Source organism: Epinephelus fuscoguttatus, linkage group LG22 (assembly GCF_011397635.1).
Source record: "Epinephelus fuscoguttatus linkage group LG22, E.fuscoguttatus.final_Chr_v1".
NCBI lineage: Eukaryota > Metazoa > Chordata > Actinopteri > Perciformes > Serranidae > Epinephelus > Epinephelus fuscoguttatus.
The window spans coordinates 24202895-24223016 of NC_064773.1; the positions used below are offsets into that span (position 1 = coordinate 24202895).

Sequence of the window (20122 nt, forward strand, 5' to 3'; positions counted from 1 at the left end):
AAGTTGCCAGTCTTGTCACATGTAATAATTTGATACTTTTCTTTGTCTTATGTGGTAGTAAACTGAATATATGTGAATTGTGCAATGAGTCACATTGGACTTTGGTAAATTATGTGCATTTTTAACTCTTTCTGACACTATAGACAAAGCGCTGAATCGATGACTCGAGAAAACAATCACCACATCATAAGATGGTAACTGTTAGTTGCAGCTCAAGATGACTATAGAAGACTTTGATGAATATGTGGAACAATAAACTTTGAATGTAGGTAAGATCTCTGACATGTATCGCCTGATGGTACATGTCTCTGCTTCGTTGCAGTTCTTAAAGTTTGAGTTCACCACAGCACTGCTGCTGTTTTCTAGTGCTTGCTGAAATGCTTCAGATAGTCAGTTGATGAGACACTGCTCTTTCAGCTCATATGTTCTGCTGGTGCATCACCAACAACACGCCCTCATGTGGCAGCATGAAGGAAATGTCATCATCCCAAAACATAGGGCAGTACACTGATGCAAGGGTGCAGAGGATCGATAAGCTATAATTTATCAGGTTCTACTTTTTAATGAACAATGCAGAATTGTTTAAAGACCATTTGCCCTTTTGAATAAAGCAGTAAAAGTTGCCTTTCTGAATAAGCACTATGTTAGAGTAGATGTCACATGTTTCTACATGGTGACTACTCTTGTTAAACCCATCTGGTCTTTGAAGTGAAGTGTTTGTGTGTAATCAGATGGGAAAAGGCAAACAAAAAGGAGTTTCTGCTGCGTCTTCCCTTTAAACATGTTCCATGGCATACAGCGCCCTGTTTGCAAAGGAACTTTAAAAAAAAGTCAGAAAGAGGAAGGCGACCATCATGTTCAACTCCACAGCACCTTCAAAGGACGAGGAGTTTTATAGGTCTGCTTCACAGAGTGGACAGAGGACAAAGTACATATCTTCTTGGCTTGTTGACAGTTTGGAAACCGAAAAATTGAGACACTCTGAGCCTTTGCTTAAGCAGAACAAATAACCGCAGAGAGATAATATTAATAAGATTTGTTCCAAAATGAGATATCAATCATCCGAACAAAAGTGAGACCTTTCTCTTAGAAAATGATTGAGGGTATTTTTGTGGAAATGAACCTTTTAATTTAAATTCCCTCCAGCTGCCAACAAAGCATTTTGAGAGATTGCAGTGATTTGGAGTATAAAAGAATAAAATATTTTTCATTCTTTGGCTGTTATAAGATTGGCCTGATCCTTGTGCCCACTCAGGCTGTGTGTAACTATAGCTGCAGTCAGATATACCCAGTACTGTAAAGAATGAGAAGCAGCGTTGCCGCTAAATGGGACCATCTTGGCTGCTGAAAACTTGTCACAGGAACTCAATCTACAGCTATTTCAGTGGACAAGTCACAGATAATGTCTGGCTCACTGGCTTCGTGTACGTATGTGTGTGTTCTGTATGCCTCTTACTCTCTGTGTCTGTGTCTTTCTCACTCCCGCTCTCTCTCTCTTTCTGTCCAAATAATCCTCCTAAACCACAATTTCCAAAGCCAAGATAGCACTTAAGCAGCGTGCACTCACTGTCCTGGCGCTCGCAGTGCGATATCTGTTTCTTCTCATATTTTTGCGCAGAAGAAGATGAGGCGAACATGGAGACTTGGGAAGTTCGGGGCTGCACAGGAATTCATCTTACTGCTGAAGAAGATGTCAGATCAGTGACGAAAGTGCCTGTAAAATTGACACAACTATAGTTTTTTTTATCTATTGGGACAGCTGTCAGAGTTTTGACATTTGTCTGATAGCATCATCCGCGTTATGATGATGAGTGACAGAGCTGGAGACAGGCAGGGAGAAACTGGAGCAGTGATGCGGGCGGGCCTCAAGCTGGAAGCAGGCCTAAAAAGTCCAGATTAATAATGGTGTCTCATGACTCCACAGGCTTTTGGGCCTATCTTGTCCTTGAGCCCAGAATCCCGAGCTGGGTCCCTGAGTGGTTGTCGAGGAAACTGTATTGTTGATCATAATAGTAAACATCTGATAATTCATCATAGGTGACATTTTTCTGCAGAATAGCAGAGCTCATAGGTGAAAGTGTTAGATATAACACTCTCATCCACATGTAGTTGGAAGTGGAAAAGAAGGTGCTCCATGCAAGCTTGTCAACAGTTCTTGAATTAGGAGGAGAAAAAGTGGCATAGTAATCGAATATTTTGTGTGTCAGAACACAGATACCAAAGTTTATTATATGGGGCGTGTAGTTAGTTCAGGTAGAGCACACTTATATTAGCTGATCAATTCTCTAATGGACTAAACTGTACTATCAATCAGTCAATTAATCAGTCAATCAGTGAAATGTGATTCCATCAGCTCCTTTAACTTGTGCACTGTGATTTAGTGTTTTTTTTCTCGTCGTCTTGCTTTATTATTTTCCATGTTTCCGGAGGGTATTGGTTATCCATGGTCTCTGGTTGATGATTTAACTGTCCACACATTCTGACCTCAACAAGACGTCCGTATGCTCGCTTCTCCCCAGCACAGGCAGCGCCGCACTACAGCCACTTCTGAACGGCATACAGCAGTGAGCCACAGCAGGAACAGGACAGCATCTCACATTCCCATCGTCATTCACCATAAGGCACTCAGCTCCTTCTTTCGCCAGAGTCCTTTGATCTGTTGGATCGGCATATAGAAAAAGAGCCTCTTGATTGAACGGCTGCCGCCAGGATTTAGTTTAGATTTTAGTTTCCGTCAAAGGATTACAGTTTCTGATATCCAGCTGGTAACTGATGGAGGTTGTCCAGTTTATTTTCCAATGCCTGCGGACTGGCTAGCAGGATGCTCGTTCAGTTGGTGCTCATCTTTTCCAACTGCAGGGTCTGACATTAACGGTTGCCCGAATGCCCGGGGCAAGTAAAAATAGCCGGCGGCCAGCAGACCCTGCGCAGACATGCCCGATCGGGCAAGCAGCACCAACTCGGACACACACACATACCGAACAGCCTCTCAGTCCTTAACCGCTAACGTTAGCTCATGCACAACACAGGTACCACACAGAAACTTTTACAAAGGGTCATAATGTGCTTCTAGTGACTGTCAAATCGCCAGCGAAAGTTGTTTTAAATGCGGACACGGAGAACAGCCGTTTGTGCCTGCTCTCATAGGACAAAGATCCTCTGAGAAGGAAGACGATTCACTCTGCTCTGCCGCCAGGAACAAACTGGGAGGCAAAGATCCTCTCTGAGGAAGAGGGTTCACTTTGCTGCAGGGTTTTTTTTTCTTTTAATAAGTTGAACACACAAGTCAAATAAAATATTGGGGATTTATGTAAAAATATACATAGAGACATATAAATAATTATAAAATTAAAGATATGTAGGCTATGTTAGGTGAACACTCCTGTCAGTGACCCTGACCACTGGCATTGGCAAAAGAACTGGAGTTGGTCACCAGACGCTACACTGCGGCTGCCCACTGCTCCCAGTGTATACAGTAGGATGGGTCAAATGCAGAGGTCAAATGTATGTAATGTGCTGAAAAAGGACAATAAAGAATCTTCTTCTAATAATAATTTCTCAATAACGAGGAGATAACAAAAGAATAAAGAGATTTCAAAGACTTAAAAAATAAGGGACATGAATCAAAACAACAAGAAATGAGATATATCCCCAGTCATGCACACCCAGTTTTAATAAACTCAGTACTGTTTTTCAACACATATATTGTTTTGTCTTCATTCAATGTAGTTAGCACATATTGTTATTGCGTCATTGGTTTTGGCCTTGGTGCCCCACATTTTGGCCGTGATGTCCCAATAAATTTGTATTTATTGAAGGCCAAAGTGGCCTTGCCCTAAGAATGACTTAATTCCAGGCCTGTAATCATGTATTTCCTCTCCTGTTTCTGTCCTCGGAGGGACCAGTTGCAGTGTGCTGCTTTTTTAAGTGTTGCTGCCTCCATTGGCTGAGTGTCTCTGCTGATGTAAGATATAAGTCATGAGTGAAAATATGCACCACACAGCCAGAAAAAGAACCTCTTAGGCAGGGCAAGTAAGAATTTAGATGGGGCAAGTAAATTTGAGAAGTACAAGTAGGAAAAAACCTTAACGTCAGACCCTGAACTGTCCTTGATGTTTACTGATGTCTACATTTGAAAACCTTGACCTTGACGTCTAGCTAGCAGCTAGCTAGCTATATGTCTACAGAAGAAGAGTTTACAGAGTGGTGAGTTGATTTCTTTATCTCAATGAGTGACTCACAGCCACATGCCACCACTGTCCAAAGCCAACCACAAGAAGCACCATCAGTACTTGCTAAATAGACGTGAGAGCATTAATTTAGCACAAATTTAGCGGTGCTGAAAGAGAGGTGACTGGAAATGTCTGCACCTACGTCATTTAGTGAAGTTACATCATTTAGTGCTGCAGTTGTCCACAAACACTTAGCTTGTTTGAAACTTTAAAGGGTCCTGAGAGTGTATGAGTTATCTGGACACAGTTCTCAACACAGAGGTGGCTGAGCCAGTAGCTAGCGGCTAACGTTGCTAACTCCACATACAGCGCTACACAACTTTAACAGAGTCAACGATGTTAACCAGGGGGGAACTGGAGGGTGGTCGCTACATGTATGATAACACTGTCCAGATTCCTGTGATAACTGCTGTTTTAGCACAGTATAGAGTGGCGGGATGAGCTACCCTGTGGGATACACACATGCATTAACATTCACATGCAGCTGGACCGGCTTATTACAACAAACCACAGAGAAGCTTTGATTTCAACACATGAAGGTAGCGTGACCTCTTTCTCTGCTCAGGATGTCATTACTCCCTTCTATCTTTAGATAGCAAATAGTGGGTTAGTGCTGTATTAATGCTCTGAATGTCACGTACAGAGGCTTTAATGTCCTTTTTGAAAGTGCTTATGCTGCAAATTTGAAATTTTGCTTTCAGAATAATGCTTAAAGTAAGAAAAGGTAGAACAAATTTAACAAAGTGTTTTGTTCAGTCGTCGAAAATGTACTAAATCAAAATATTATATTGCTCTTCAGCACATTACAAACAATAGTAATAGTATCATATTGTGGACTAGTCACGATCATTTGCTTATCATTTATTCAACTTTTGATATGTTGAGTTTGTCAACAAAACTTTCCACATGCCTCCACAGTGAATGAAGAATCCAAAAACAGAGAAAAATCTTGATGAATTGAAGGGGGCTGTGTAACAACAGCAAAATTATATCAAAACACTAATTTAAAAACTTAAAAAAAAAAAAAAAAAAAAAAAAACAACTGTTCACCAGAGCTATGTGAGAACAACAAAGATTTCTTCATGAATTCAGTGTAACACGGCGAGAAATTGATATGCAAATGGATATTTGGGGGGTGAAGTATTCCTTTAATATTGGTGAAAGCCTATTTAGTTTTCAGACAACAGTCAAAAATGAATAATAAATAAAAGACTACCAGCGCAGTATATTGTCAGCATCACTATTACCAAGACCATCTGAGAAGAATCCCAGGAGCCAGCCGCGCTGTTGACAGTCACAACATGTGACATGCGAAATTACACCACAATTTAAAAGGGAATAGCTGACAAAGGGAAAGCAGCAGAACATGGCAAATGTTAAAGCTGAGAGTAGAAGAAGAGTTTTAAACTTTAAAAAGACTTTGTCATCATTTAAAGATAAAAAAAATAAAGCAGTCCGTGACTCTTGTTGTCAGATAAAATCATCAGTGATTGTCACTTTAAGCTGCGAGAGGCCATGGTTTATAGTGGACTGGCCACTTTTATTAAACAGTAATTACATATACATGGCCATGTTTCATGAAATAGAGCAACAATACAGCAACAATTAAATGTAATAATTTATTAAAACAAAAGCAATGTAGCTCTTCAGCAACATTTAACAAAAGGATTACCAATTGACACAGAGGCACAGTGGAAAGTGCAAGCTGCCAAAGAAGTTCACCCTCATGGGCTCTGGTACACCTAAAGTTAAGGGAAAGAAAAACAAATTCTCATCATTTTGCAGTTTCATTATAACTACATGTGTATCTACATTACCATCAGCAACCAAATGAGCGACAGGACACAGGAGCTGGCTGTTCAAACATAAAATCCCCATAGCCGGTCCTCATGTCTTTCGTAGCATCTTTGTGTTTCTGCCCCTTGACCCTTCTGGCCCTGATGGATGATAAATGATCTGGGCGTTGGTCGGTGGTTGCTCTGTGTCTCGTGATAATACCTGACGCAGTACTACTGAAACTGAAATGTGGTCACAGCTGTGTGTTTGAAGAGTATTTTACTTGCTTTGAACGTGGCTCAGCCAATCATAATCAAGGACTGGAACTATCTGTTAAAAATTATATATATCTATATGTAGTAATAATATTGTGTGTAATTCATGCATTTACTGTGTGTATGTAACTTTCAAGCACCATGGGTCTCCAGTGAGCCACATGAGGGGGCAAGTTCCTTTATTAGAATGAACAGGGACTGGGGTGGACCGTTTCCAGTTCCATCTACACTAGCCTGGTGCTGTGAATACTCACCAGCTCATACTCATCCACGGCAGAAAGTAGACCCCACCAAATGCACTGTTTCCTCATGTTTAAGTAATGATTGCTAAAATCTACAGTGCCCAGCTGTTTTAGGGAAGCACTTTAACTTTTAAACTAAAACTATGCACAACTCCGATTCCGAAAAACTTGGGACGCAGTGTAAAACATCAGTAAAACCAGAATACATCCCACAGAAATGATATTTAATGTTCAGACTGGTAAATGTTATTGAATGTGATGGCTGCAACTTCTTCCAAAAGAGTTGGGGCTGTTTGCAACTGTGTTACATCACCTTTTCTTTTAACAACACTCAGTAAGCGTTTGGGAACTGAGGACACTGATTTTTGAAGTTCTAAATTGAAAAAGCAGGGCCTCCAAAGTCTTCAATATTTAAAGACCAGTGTCGAAATCCCATCTGACCACACGAAGAGATTAATTTCTTTACACAGAAAGCATCTTAAAGCTGGAATCGCACACAGAGCCTTCTGTTTAGTGTGAAATAAATTGGATTGGGCATGTTCAATATATTTTTCTTATGTCATTCCACTTTATTGCTCATAATTTTTATGGATTGAAATGTTAGAATTTTTATATCGTTGTAGTTTTATCGAGTTAATATTAATGTCTGGTCTAAATTTTGTGTGAATAGCTGCATTAGAAATATGTTTCATGTAAAATCATTTGACGTGTTGAATACATATGTCCACCACTGTATGTCAAATAGGATTTGCGAATCATTTTATCTAGTTTTTATGTACATTTTACACAGCGTCCTAACTTTTTTGGAACCAGGGTTGTATACACGTGACCTACGTTTGAAGATATACAGCACATAGAGTCTGATTGGCATGAGACTGAGTGCCACAGACACTATTTAGGCTGTCGACAACAAGGATAATATTGGAAAACACCAGCCTTATTCTTTAAGTACGGCATTTGAGTTTTAATTAGATGGGAAAAGACGTGCATCAAAGGCCCTGCTCCTATATATCGTGTGTGCCTCTGATCCGCTAAGACACCCTGATGGGTTTAATTTGTTTAGATCAGACAAGTGCATATATATGGGCAATTCTGGCACGCAGCCACATGCAACTCAAGTGGCTTTCAAGCTTTACCGCAATGTCAGAGGCATTGTTGAGACTGTAATGTGGCAAGACAAACACATGGTGCTTATATGTGTAATGGGGTAAAACGCATGCTGGAATGCAAAAAGAAATGCTGTGTGTGGTTGAGGAAATGAATATCGCCCCCTGCACTGCAAGAGGGATTACAGCGTGTGACAGATAAAAAACAAAACTACCCCGGGGGTGATCAGGCAACAGAGTATTTATGACACAACTAAAAGAAACTACTTTGTAATCAAATCTAATTTACACAGTTTAGAGCATTCATGGAACCCGACAAAGCTGACAGCGGGAAATTGTTTCCATGTTGAGCAACAACAATTCCACTTTTGAGCAATTATTGTCTTTGAAGCATCTTGAACCTTTTTGAGAGCAGATGAAGGGAGGGCCATATTTCCAACAATGCCACGAGGCACATAAACGTCCTCAGAAATGATTCCTTTTATGTAAACAGGATTTATGTTTTTGGTGTGGAAATACAGATTTGGAGCCATAAACATGTTGCAGATGTTGGGAAAATGGCGACACGGCATCGCCAGAGACGGTTTTGAAGTCAACACCACGAGCGAGTAACAAAGCCAAAAAGGAAAAACTGCAACACCAGCTGTCCACATGTGTTTGTGGTTGATGTCGAAACAGATTCGTAGCACCTTCAGATGAGCAGGTTGAAACTATGGCTTCATTTTCTGTCATTTGAATGCAAGACCGTAACCATGCGGTCAATATTTGGGGGGACCAAATCTGCCAGAGGGTCTGCACCCTGAGAAAAACTCATTCTCTTCTTACATTAGATTATTTACCACAAGCAAGCACAGCTATAAAGTATACTTAACTTAACATATACTTATAATTAGCACTTGCAAATCGGCCTGTTTCCATTCTGTTCACTTACTGACACATTTAAGCAAGATATTATTTATTTCTGCAATTAAATGATTAAAGTGAAAAATGCCATAAATGTTACGTTTTCATGCACATCCTGACCGAAGCGAAGCATAATTATCGGTGTGGTGTTACAATAATTACTGTCCCATCAAATACTGGTAGGAACATTAAGGGAACCTAACTTTGGCCTACATAACACTCACACACTATTCCATTTTTCCACTTTTCAATACATTTGAAAGTATTGAAATAGAGCGACAAATTAAAAAGTTTTTGACTTTAATTGCAGCCACCCACAGCAGGGGAGCAACACCAGATGGACGAACCACATACATAACTGCTGTACACCGCAATACTAGCACCAATATATATGTATTTTCGAACAGTAAATTGAAGAGATGCATTTTGAGAATATTTTAATATTGGGGGGGGGGGAGGGCCTCCCTATATATACTTGCCCTAGATATGCTTTATTCAACCATGATGCACTCCAAGTCCAACAATATATAGTTTAAGTGAAATTATTGCCTGCTGTGATTTATCAAAAGGAAAACTTACTTGCTTTAAATTTAGTCTGCATGCAGTTTTCTATTTTTCTGCTTTTTTTCCCCAAGATTTTCAGCCTTTTGTACCCCCCCCCCACACACACACACATACACACACACACACACACACACACACACACACACACACACACACACACACACACACCCCTCGCCTCCTTGTTGTCAGACTGTCTTTACCCAATTGTACCTGTAGAGGGAGACAAAGCACCAGAGAAGGCCTCAGAGCCGCTCACACTGCTCTGCTTTGAGCAAAGTATGTCCCTGTTACACCAGCAGTTTGTCTTTCATGGCACAAGCACAGCAGCTATTACACCCTTTATCACATCAGACACTAGCATTACATTATCAGTGCACTATTAAAGCTTCCATCATTACGTTGCATTATCATTTAGTGATAAATGGATATTGCATATTCAGTGAGAGAGTATGTCAAACCAGACAATTCTCCTCTTTCTCATTTCCTCTTTTCCATTTCTGCTTATTTCAAATTCTGCACAAATTTCTAGCGTCAATCACGAGGTGACTTTGACACCGTCGTGCCTCAGCGTTTCAGAGGCACAAGTGTATGAAGTGAGTAATGCCGAAATCCTCAAGGGGGCTCTTTACTCCCATGTTTCAAAGTACAGGAGGTGAAGCTGTACAGCAGCCTGCAGTTCCCACCACCAGTCAGAGGTTCCACCATCTTGGTTCCTACCGTCGAAATTTCAAAATTTAACCGTCACGGGTTTGTTTTTTGTTTTTTTCATGTAAAAGCGGGACACTAAAAAATGTTCTCTTCGAATCTCTTCGCTTTTGGTGAACCTCAAATCAAAGATAATTGTGTTCACTGTTGCTTTTCGTATATCTGTAATCCTGGGGTGAAACCACAGAAATTAAAAAGACATTTCTACATTTTATCCACCAGCAAGTGCTGCTGTGAGGAAGTTTGTGCACTACGATCACTCGTGTGTGAAAATGGCAACGTGTATAGTTCCCTATTGACAGAATTTATAGAACAGAAAATGTCTTCACATAGAGATAGACACACGAGCCAGATGTTAGTGTTTGATAAAGATCAGCTGAAGTGTCCACAGGAACACATCTAGTGCTGTGTCCTCAATAATAATGTATATTAGTAAGATTTACTGAAGTGCAAAACTAAATTAACATTTTGTATAAATGAATTTTGTATAAATAATTCGGGTTTTTGTTTGAGGAGTGTGTGGTGGTCATCAGGCCCATGATCCCCCTGTGTAATCCTGGGTTCATATCCCATCTGCTGCATTCTGTGCTGGTATCTGAGTTGCTGCAGGTCGCAAAACAAAAGTGATGCCACTCCACCGGGGTCGTAGGGTTCGTTTCAACATAGTGGGGGTTTGGGCGTCCTCTGCCAGGAAATTCTGAGCATCATACAAATAATTTCCTGTATCCTGGTGAATTGTTATGCTCCAATTTGTGTCTTTTCTGAATCAATTTGTGGTGTAAATGTAACTTATTTTGTCAAAATTAAAGTCCTCTGCTACTTTTCTCCCTGAGGCGATGTGTTCCCGGTATTCCCACTGCAAAAACTGCACATCAACTGGCATCAAATGATTTTGATATTCTTAGTTGTGGTTATTTTTATTTTAATGTGCTTTTTATTTTTTGCAAAATGCAATCATGCCTTATATAAAGAAGAAAAATGTGTTAGGAAGAGGTTAGAAGCTGCTGTTTGCCCCCTTTAACCCTTTAAGATGAAGTTAAAATACATAAAAAGTACTTATTTTTCTGGAGGAAGCTTGGTCAATTGTAAATTAATTGCATTTGTTCATTTACATCACTAAGGATTGTCACTCCACTGCAGCTGGTTTGATCCAGCACGATTTGATTTGATCTGTTAGTAATTCGTATGTGAAGAATTATTGCAGTGGGGCATCGGGGAATCAAACATGTGTTACACTTCTGTAAGTTTCTATTCCCTTTGGAAATACTTGGCCCTTAATGGGCTGGGCCTTACTGTCGAAACATACTAAAAAAATCGCTCCCACTCTCTTTCTCTTTCTCTCTCTCTCTCACACACACACACACAAATTGATATAACCACAGCCTCTTAACCGGTTTTAGCAAGCTCTAATAGCTCAAATCGGAGAAACTGGAGAAAAGAAACTTCTTGCGAGAGTCACATCATGTTAGCGCTGACATTGCTGATTGAGTTTGCTCACAATCACACGGGTCAAGGCGGGGGTCAGGCCCATGGATCATTTAGTTTAATGGCTGTTTCCTGCCTGCTCAAATGTATGTGCCACATTGTAGGAAACGGTCAGATGCAGCCATATTATTACAGGACATAGTGCAGTAAGGGAAAAGGAGTAGAAAAAAAAGGTGTGCAGGGAAATAAAGAATGAAAGAAAGCAAAGCACCTATAGAGAGAGAGAGAGAGAAGGAGGACGGAGAGGCAGAGGAGAGAGAAATCAAGAAACTGAGAGCCAGAGGGAAAGAAAGAGATGGTGACAAAGGCAGAGGGGGAGAGCTCTACTAATTTTGTGGCCTGTCTGTGTCACCAGCACCCTGTTGGGACGACAGATGTGCAGATGATGTCATGTAGAAAGGGGATAGGGCGGGAGGGTGGAGCGATCGGAGCGCGGGAGGACAGTGGACAGGCGGAGCCTCGATCTGAGAGAGGGAAGGGGGGAGAGAGGGAGCACAGGACTGTGGCAATCCTGCATTGCCCTGCAGTCACGCAATTATTCAGTTTTCCTAAGATGTGACTCAGTATAGTTTAGAAAGTGTGAGTGCTTTCCAAAAAAGAGCTACTTATGCGTCCTAACAGCCCCGGTTCAAAGTGTTTGCATGAAAGCGAACAAATCGAGGACAGAAAAGAAGTCTGCATTTGCTCTGCCTTCGTCATTTTAGCACTGCAGAGGCAACAAATGTGCTGAACTGGTGGTTTTAGTTGCAGGACCTCTCACAAAGCGCAACCTCTCCAAACCACACAGGCCATCGGAGCTATAATTTACTTAGTGCAGTCATTGCTGAAGTTTACCCTCCCATCCCCTGACCGGCCACAGCATAAGAACCCAATTGTTCTCGTGGTCTGCAGTGACAATGGCTGTTTGTGGTCATCCGGAGAAAAAGAAAGTGAGAAAGAGAACGGGATTGAAGAGGGGAGAAAGTCGAGGCCATATGATCCAGTAATTTGTACCGTTCACTTGCTAAAGATATAGTCAGGGTCGGGCTCGGAGTGGGGGGTCACGGCGACCGCCGAGTCCAGCCGGGGATCGCCTTGAGGACACCATTTTCCCAACAGTCTGCCCCATGTCCTGTGCCTTAACCCATCCGGCCCTGTGGCAGTTCCAACTGTGTGACCAACTTTAGCTTGCTTGCGTTCCCAGCCTCCTCTGCCCCCCACCTGCGCTCTTTCAGGCCAATTGTGCTGGCATGGCAGAGGGAGAAATTGAATGAATTAGGCAGTCGGATGTTGCCTAATGGTCGTACTGCACAAATGCAGCCATTCCTGGCATTGTTATGTGTTCGAGTGAGACTGAGAGGGATTGTGCTCTTCGCTCCAGCTCAGGAAAGCAGCTAATAAGTGAGACAACCTGTGGGAATGGGCCCAAACCAAAAGAGGACTGAGGCACTTTTTCCCCCCTCTCTTAGCTTTATTTTTTGAAGCCTTTGCCTTTTAAATGTTATTGATGTGTATTGAAGGACAACAGTCCAGTCGCTGATTCATTGATTCATTCTTAGCTGAACACGTGGCAGCTCTAAAGCAACCCAAAGCGAGCATGTGAAAAATGTCGCACCCCTTTGTTCAAAATGACAGCTAGCGCAAAAAAAGGATCATGTCATCACTTCATAAAATACAGCATAAACTCCTGAAGTGTGGCCCTGCCCATATCACCGCCCGCACACACAATGCCAACACAATGCAGCTTTTCAAGCAGATAAGACGCTGATAACTGCACAGGCCTAGAGTTACAGATGGCAGCTGCAGCCCACTGTTGTCCTTCCTTCTCATGGCAAAGCGGTGCTGACCTGAGTCTGAGGACACCCTAGGCCCTCCGGGGTAATCATTGACCTGTTACCTGTGGCAACCAAGCCAACAACGTACGGCGCAGCCACAGGACTACTGATAATAAAGTGATAACGCAGGTGCACAGACACATTCAGACACGCATGTGTGCTCGCACTTTAAATTGATTTCTAAAAGATGAAATTAGACTTAAGTTACACTGAACTATTCGGGACACGTGCTCCTCTCAGCAAGCCTCGGGAGAACCTATTATCCTGTGCTCATTTTCATTATTTCCCTAAGCAGGGCGGCACTGTTAAAACATGCATGCTCAGCCAACCTACACTGTATAAACAAAACTTTAATAAAAAATATTGAGGGCACACCCAACACAAAGGGGGAGAGGCACAAAAAGAAGCTATCAGGGATGTACCAGTCATACCAGCGTACTTGTTCCTAAAATTAAAACCTGTACCCCTCTTTGTGGAAGTTATAAGGATCATTTTAATGGAAGTTAATGTGTAGATTTCGGGGGGTGGGGGGGTGGGGGTGGGGGTGTAGGGAACATGTCTCCCTTAATATTTAGAACAATTGTCCCCCCCTCAATAAACACATAAAAGTAGCAGAGGACTTTTATTTTGACAAAATTAAATACTTTTTAACCATAAATGGATGCAAAAAAGGCACAAACTGGTTCCGAAAATTCACAAGAATGCAGGAAATGAAGTGTTTGTCACTCCAGATTTTTTTCCGGGGGAGGACTCCCAATCATCCTTGCTTCATGTGTCCCCCCACGCCCTTGTGATCATGCCATGGCCGATGCTTAAAAGCAGGACACTCATCTGCAGTATCAGATCACTGCACCCCTACCTGATGTACCTCATAGTATATTCTCCATTTGGTGCACATGCAGCAGCCAACTTGAGCAGCTCAAAAGTTTCCCAAACTTCACACACTCAGAATCCAGAGTCAGCTTTTGCTCAGAGTGACGTAGAGGTAACTTAAGATGGATGAAGGGGAAAAGGTCGCGACCAGCTTTTTGGAGTTTGAGCATCGTGATCGATCAGATCTCAAGTCTTTTTCATGGCGCTAGGTGGGGCGTGGCACTGCACTGCAGCACGTTAGAGGGGAACAAGCCGGGGTACCATCCAAGGAGAGGAAGGAGCAGGGAGAGGAGGGTGGGCGGCGGTGAGGGCGAGAGGGGTAGAGACAGCAGTTTGGCCCTCGACAAAAGCCTCCTCCCACTTTTTTTTCCTTCTCTTTCCTCAACACCTCCCCTCCTCTCTCCGTCCTCCGAAACTTGCTCCTTCCTCCTCTCCTCTCTCTTGCTGCCGTACTTTTGGGCGCTTCATGCAGAATGGTCTGTGTCTGAGAGCAGTGGCCTGAAATAAAACTAAGAGGGGCCTTGGTCGAGTGGAGAATGCTAGCTTTGTCTCAGCTGCCATCCACACTGTCTGGAGACGTGGTAGGGAGAGAGCTCAAAGAGAGTGTCTGATTGCAAATTAGCAGTGCCAAATGGAGCGCCCTGGCCACCTCCATGAGATTCAGCCCCCTTTTTCTCCTCTCCTCTCCTCTCCTCTCCTCTCCTTTCCTCTCCTCTCCTCTCCTCTCCTCAATTCAAATCATGGAAAAAAAATCTCGTTAAAGAAGTTTAATGGCGGAGTCAGTACTTTTCCTTTGTCAATACTCTTTTCTTAATTGGTGTGATTGAATGTACAAATTGTCTAAAATGAAAGATTGATGAGTATTGAGTGCTGAGGTCCATTTAGGTGCAAGGTTTTGGATGATGAGTGCTTAATACCATATCTACAGTATGTCCATTAGCAGTGCAAACATCTCTTAATATCATACTTGAAGTGAAATATATGTTGAATTTCCAGCGTATCATAAGTTTGACAACTAAATGTCTCAGTGGGGATTTTAATTTTGTAAAGACCACTTTGAGTAACTGGAACTATGCAAAACCATTTCTCCCTTATTATTGCTTCTTCAGCATATTAATTTACACCTAAATATGTTCAGTGCAGAAGAAATAAAACAGGTACAGTTAAACTCATACAGTTGTTTTGTTACATTAAAGAATTATATAGAAAAATAAGTAAAATATAGATTAAATCTATGGATTTTAAAGCTTGCCATAACTGCAAGCGTCATGTCAGCAAGCATCTGTATGTTCCATAATGTGTGATATATCATATGTGATATATCATATATAATAATAACATATGGACCATTTGAAGCTCCAGTGACAGCTTGAAAAATAAAAAATACATAAATAAAAGTCATATAAAGTTTATTAACTATTATGTATGTTAAAGAAAAAATGTAATTGATTTTACACTGTTATAAATACTTATTTTTTTCAATATAAAACTTTTGACAAATAATGCTTCAATTAATTACATATTAATAATAATGCAGCTTTTATTTTGAAGTATTTGTTTAGAATCAGTTTAAGGGAATAAGCAGTGAATTAGTAAATTATAATCAAAGTGTACACACAGTTTTTATTTAGAAAGCTAACCAGTGGACCACCCAGCTTTTAAAACTGGCTAACACTTAGCTTTATTTTACTTTAAGGTGCTGAAAAAATAATAATGTGTGTGTTTGTGTTTGTCTTAAGTCACATCAGGTGAATGTCCATCATTATGAACTTGTGTCACCTTTTAATCCCGGTTATAGCCTACATGCTCAGCCTTATATGCAGCCGAGCTGTAGGAACACACACACACACACACACACACACTTCACACACTCCTCCACACAAACTCTCACACACACACACACACACACACACACATGCACACCTAATCCTATACTATCATTCTGCGCTGATGGATATAGGCGTACTGTACACAGAGCTCGGTCACTGAGTGCAACTGTAATATCACCTGTCAATACAGATTTGCCAGCACTCAATACACTTGTCTGTGTGCTGCAGGTTCACAGTGGGACTGGTGCTTCCACTCATGTGCACAGAGGCAAAAATAAATAAATAAAAAATTAAAACTATACACAAATAGTGATTCGATCATCAACAATAGTATAAACAAGCCTTTGGGGGGTTTTTTTACTTACATTTTTCTGTGTCTTCCACAGATTATAACAACAAATCACATTGTGTTTTTCTTTATTTTTAATGTAAAACAATTACTGTAAAACTCATTTCATTTTACAGGACAATGCAGTTTTTTCAATACACCATGAGGGTTTTTTTTTAATTAAATTGGTAATTTAATAATTTACTTTTAGGCACTTATTCACCTCACTACATTTCCCAGTGAAGGAGTGTATTCTCAAACATTACAGGGAGTTAATATTAATAGTTAATTTTTAATCCATACTTATAAGGTGTATTTGATGCACTTAAAAAAAAAGCACTTTAATATCTTTCTGCATTTTTCCATAGTGACTCGGCAGGTGTGTATCCTCAGCATAATGGAGTGTAACATTTAATTTCCTCTCTGTATGCTGTCGGTTATTGTTTGATGTATTTATTCTGCTGGAAAACTGATTTATGAAGTGGATCATATCTGTTTATAGGAAGGTTTAGATTTCTGGGGGGGGGCGGGGGGGGGGGTATGGGACACATCATCCTTAATATTTAGAACATATGCACTATCCCTCAATATTCATTTTGACAAAACTTAAGATGTTTGCACCATAAATTGATGCAGAAAAGGCACAAAATGGTGCATGAAAAATTCCCCAGAATGCAGGAAATTATGTGTATGATGCTGAAAATTTTCTTCGCTAAAGCTGAAATTAAACCTGCACCTTTGTGTCTGTGTGTGTTTGCAATATTTTCAAAAGTAGATTTTCAGAGGGAGAACACACACACACACACACACACAGAAAAAAGCAGATGGATAAATATCTGCTTTAGTAGCCTTGTAATTTCAATCCCTTACAAACTTATAATTTACCTTTTTCAAATTAAGACCCATACAAACCAGCATCTGAGATTAAAGTAGCTTTTGTGTAAGGTATAATTTTTTAATAACTTTCTGAATGACAGATTGGCCCTTTAACAGCACCGCATTGCCTCATCCCCACACTTTATTAATCAATAATGTGTCTGTGAAGCAAATCGGCCAACAAGTCAGGACTTGTCTCCGAGTCACCTGTGGTGTCTAACTGCACATGCAGACCTTCATTAACCCACAGAGGGGACGAAACCCAACCGAGCTCATTACGGCGGGCAGACAGGTGTGAGCAATGCAGCTTTAAACCAGGTGTGTGTTTGTTAGCTAGCATAAAAAAATAGGCTAATTAGCTGTGGAGCTAAACATGTAGGCAGCATTTGAGATGTTTTTAGCTGCTGTTAGGGTTGTTTTAGCTTTGTTGGAGGAAGGTGACACAGCCATATTTAAGGTATGAAGCATTAATTTGCTTTAACACGACGCCTCCTGCTTGTTTTCTAGATATTTTAATGTGAGGAAGACTTTATAGCTGGGGCATGAGGTAAGCTTGCTGTTAGACATGTAGGTGGGGTATGATACAAACGAAAAAACACCACATTTTCTTTTTAAAAATAATCCAAGATGGAGTTAAAGTCTGCGCGCGACGGTTGTGTTGTGTCTTTATAGTGACCTTGGTACTTTATTTATTTTTTAACATCATAAAACAGCAGTGTATTACTCCTTTAATCGTCCCAAGTGTTAATGAAGTGTGTTTTTTATTTCCGCGGCGGCATTTCAGGCTATTTTCAGCCCAAAGTAAAGACAGTGACACAATGAAAATATCTTTTTCATGACATCAGGTAAAAGCAAATAGTGCTTTTTAAGATCCGCGGAGGGTGCAGGAGGGGGGGAGTGAGTGAAGCAACCCTTAATAATCATCTCAATACAGCCTGTTTTTGCAGACATTTCAATATGATATGCCTTTTCTCTCCCCCCCCCCCCACCTTTAGGGGACATTAAATAAGCAGGCTGCTGCTGCTGCACACCCAGGGCTGGTTGTATAACGGGGCTTCACCTCAGCTGAACTTGACGCATCTGGTTCATCGGCGGCGAAGGACGCGCGGCGCGGCGCAGTCTGCAGGCTGTGTGTCCCCACTGAACCGAGCTGGATGGCTGCGGAGAGACGCACACAGGGGGGGCGAAACACAACTCTGTCGTGGCCCGGTAGGCGCTCGCGGAGACTGTCTCACCCCAGCACATTCAACATGACGACTTTTTCTACTTCCCAGCCTACAAATATCGCTTTGTGCTTTTTTATTTCCTGCTATTTTGTGGCTCAGGGACATAACAGAAGACGAGGTAGCGTTAAGAAGATATAAAGCCCGCGGACTTGGAGTTGGACACCCCGGAGGGAGAGACCATCCAACTTGAACTCGGAGACCTGTCGGTGCGTAGTCTTTAATTCACCCTTTTCTCTTTGTTAGGCGTGTTTTAAGAGGTTTCCATTTGCGTAAAATGCGTACAAATGACAACAACGCTCGACTTTTTGAGCGTAAAGCGTGTAGCGATATATTTCCCTCAGACTGGGTCAGTGGATATTGACACTGTTATGACTGAACCGATCCACAGTCCTCAGGGGGAAGTTTCCAGGGTGCTAAAAACCAGCGCGTTCATAATAACACTTTAACAGCTTCACATAATCGTCTGTAAATTTGCGAACAAGTCCCAAACATCCTCCAGTCCTTACATGAAGATGAAATGGTCGCCGGAGTGTAAATTCTCCCCTCGCAATACAAGAAAAGAGGTCGTCTTTTTCGTGCCCTAGTTTCCCTTCGCAGAGAGGCATAATCTTTCCCTTTGTTGTCCCCGATGCAAACACAGATAGGCAGCCGGGCACATCACGTCAGTCCAGCGGAAAACATCACCGCTCTCCAAGTGGGCAATTTACAGGATTTCAGCGAAATGTGCGTTTAATTAGAAAAAAAAGCGACGTCTCCCGAGCTGTTCACCCTGAGATAATCAGTGTATGTAAGACATGAGAACATATGGTAGAGCTGTGCGGTTTCCCCTGATGTGTCACTGTGGTTTCCCTCAGAGAAGTTTTTGATGAAATTAATTCATTGAAATCTGAGAGGAGCGAACTCAGCAGTAGCTGGATGTATTTTTAATGGTTAAAAGGCCTGTGTGGGCTCCCTGGCTGTCTCTCAGGTGTACGGCGAGCTTCTTTTAAAAGACTAAAATGTGTTTGAAAAATTATAGAAACTTAAAAATCCCCTTTGGTGAATTAAAGCGAGGGTGTACATGATGATATTTATTTGATATTACATGCAAGAAGGTGTTTGAACAGTCATAACAGGAGCTGCACATTCATCAGGTAGGACATGTAGATTTTCGTATTAGAGAACAGAACAAATAAGCAGTTTTCGGGTTCATACGGAGTTCATTTTGTAGCCTTAATCTTTTCTTCTTGTGGCTATAGATGGTTTATTGATAAATAAGCTAATTTCCCTGACAATAATCAATGTGGGCCATCATCTTTCTCTGAGCAAAAAAGTAACAGTGCATTCAAGATGGTAGAAAGATTAATACTTAGAAGTAGGATCCAATTATTGTTCACACTGCGTGGAAATGCAGGATTTATACTGCGAGTGTCCTGCTTTACAGTAAATTTCAACATGTCCTCGTGTTATTTGTGAGATTCAGACATCTCTTTTCAGTTCCGTTGTCTCAGATCATGCCAAAGATAACGTTTACCTACAGCACCTTAAGTCAAAAGGTTTAAACGTGGAACAGACACGACACTTTAACACTTTATCTTAAGGGTTTTTTTGTCCTTTGAAATCATCTCTGGCTTCATGCACATCTGCGCATGTATTTTGCTTGATCTGTGTGTGTGTGTCTGTGTGTGTGTGTGCTCTCAAAGCTTCATCTGCAGGCTGGCCGGCGGGCCGGGTAAGATTCTGCTCATACTGGAGTGTCAGTCGAAATTGCAACGCAGCAGTGTTTCCTAAGAAAAGATCTGTGTTGGCTGACAGAAACATGGTGTTGTGCTACGACCATATTCTCTCCCCGTCCATGCCTCTTTCACAGGAAAGAGGAACAAGAACTGCCAGAAGCCCGAAATATGAA

At 41.4% G+C, this 20122-nt stretch overlaps 1 long non-coding RNA gene across 2 annotated transcripts in view; it reads left to right on the forward strand.

The window, feature by feature from the left end:
- Nucleotides 1-18007: 18007 nt before the first annotated feature.
- LOC125883040 (uncharacterized) overlaps nt 18008-20122 on the forward strand; it is a 36971-nt gene continuing 34856 nt past the window's right edge. Inside the window, exons 1-2 of one of the 2 annotated variants that reach the window (XR_007448442.1) lie at nt 18008-18217; nt 18334-18440. This is a non-coding gene — a long non-coding RNA (uncharacterized LOC125883040). Of the gene's footprint in view, nt 18441-20122 lie in introns of both variants that reach the window. The other variant, XR_007448441.1, reaches the window with a different exon arrangement.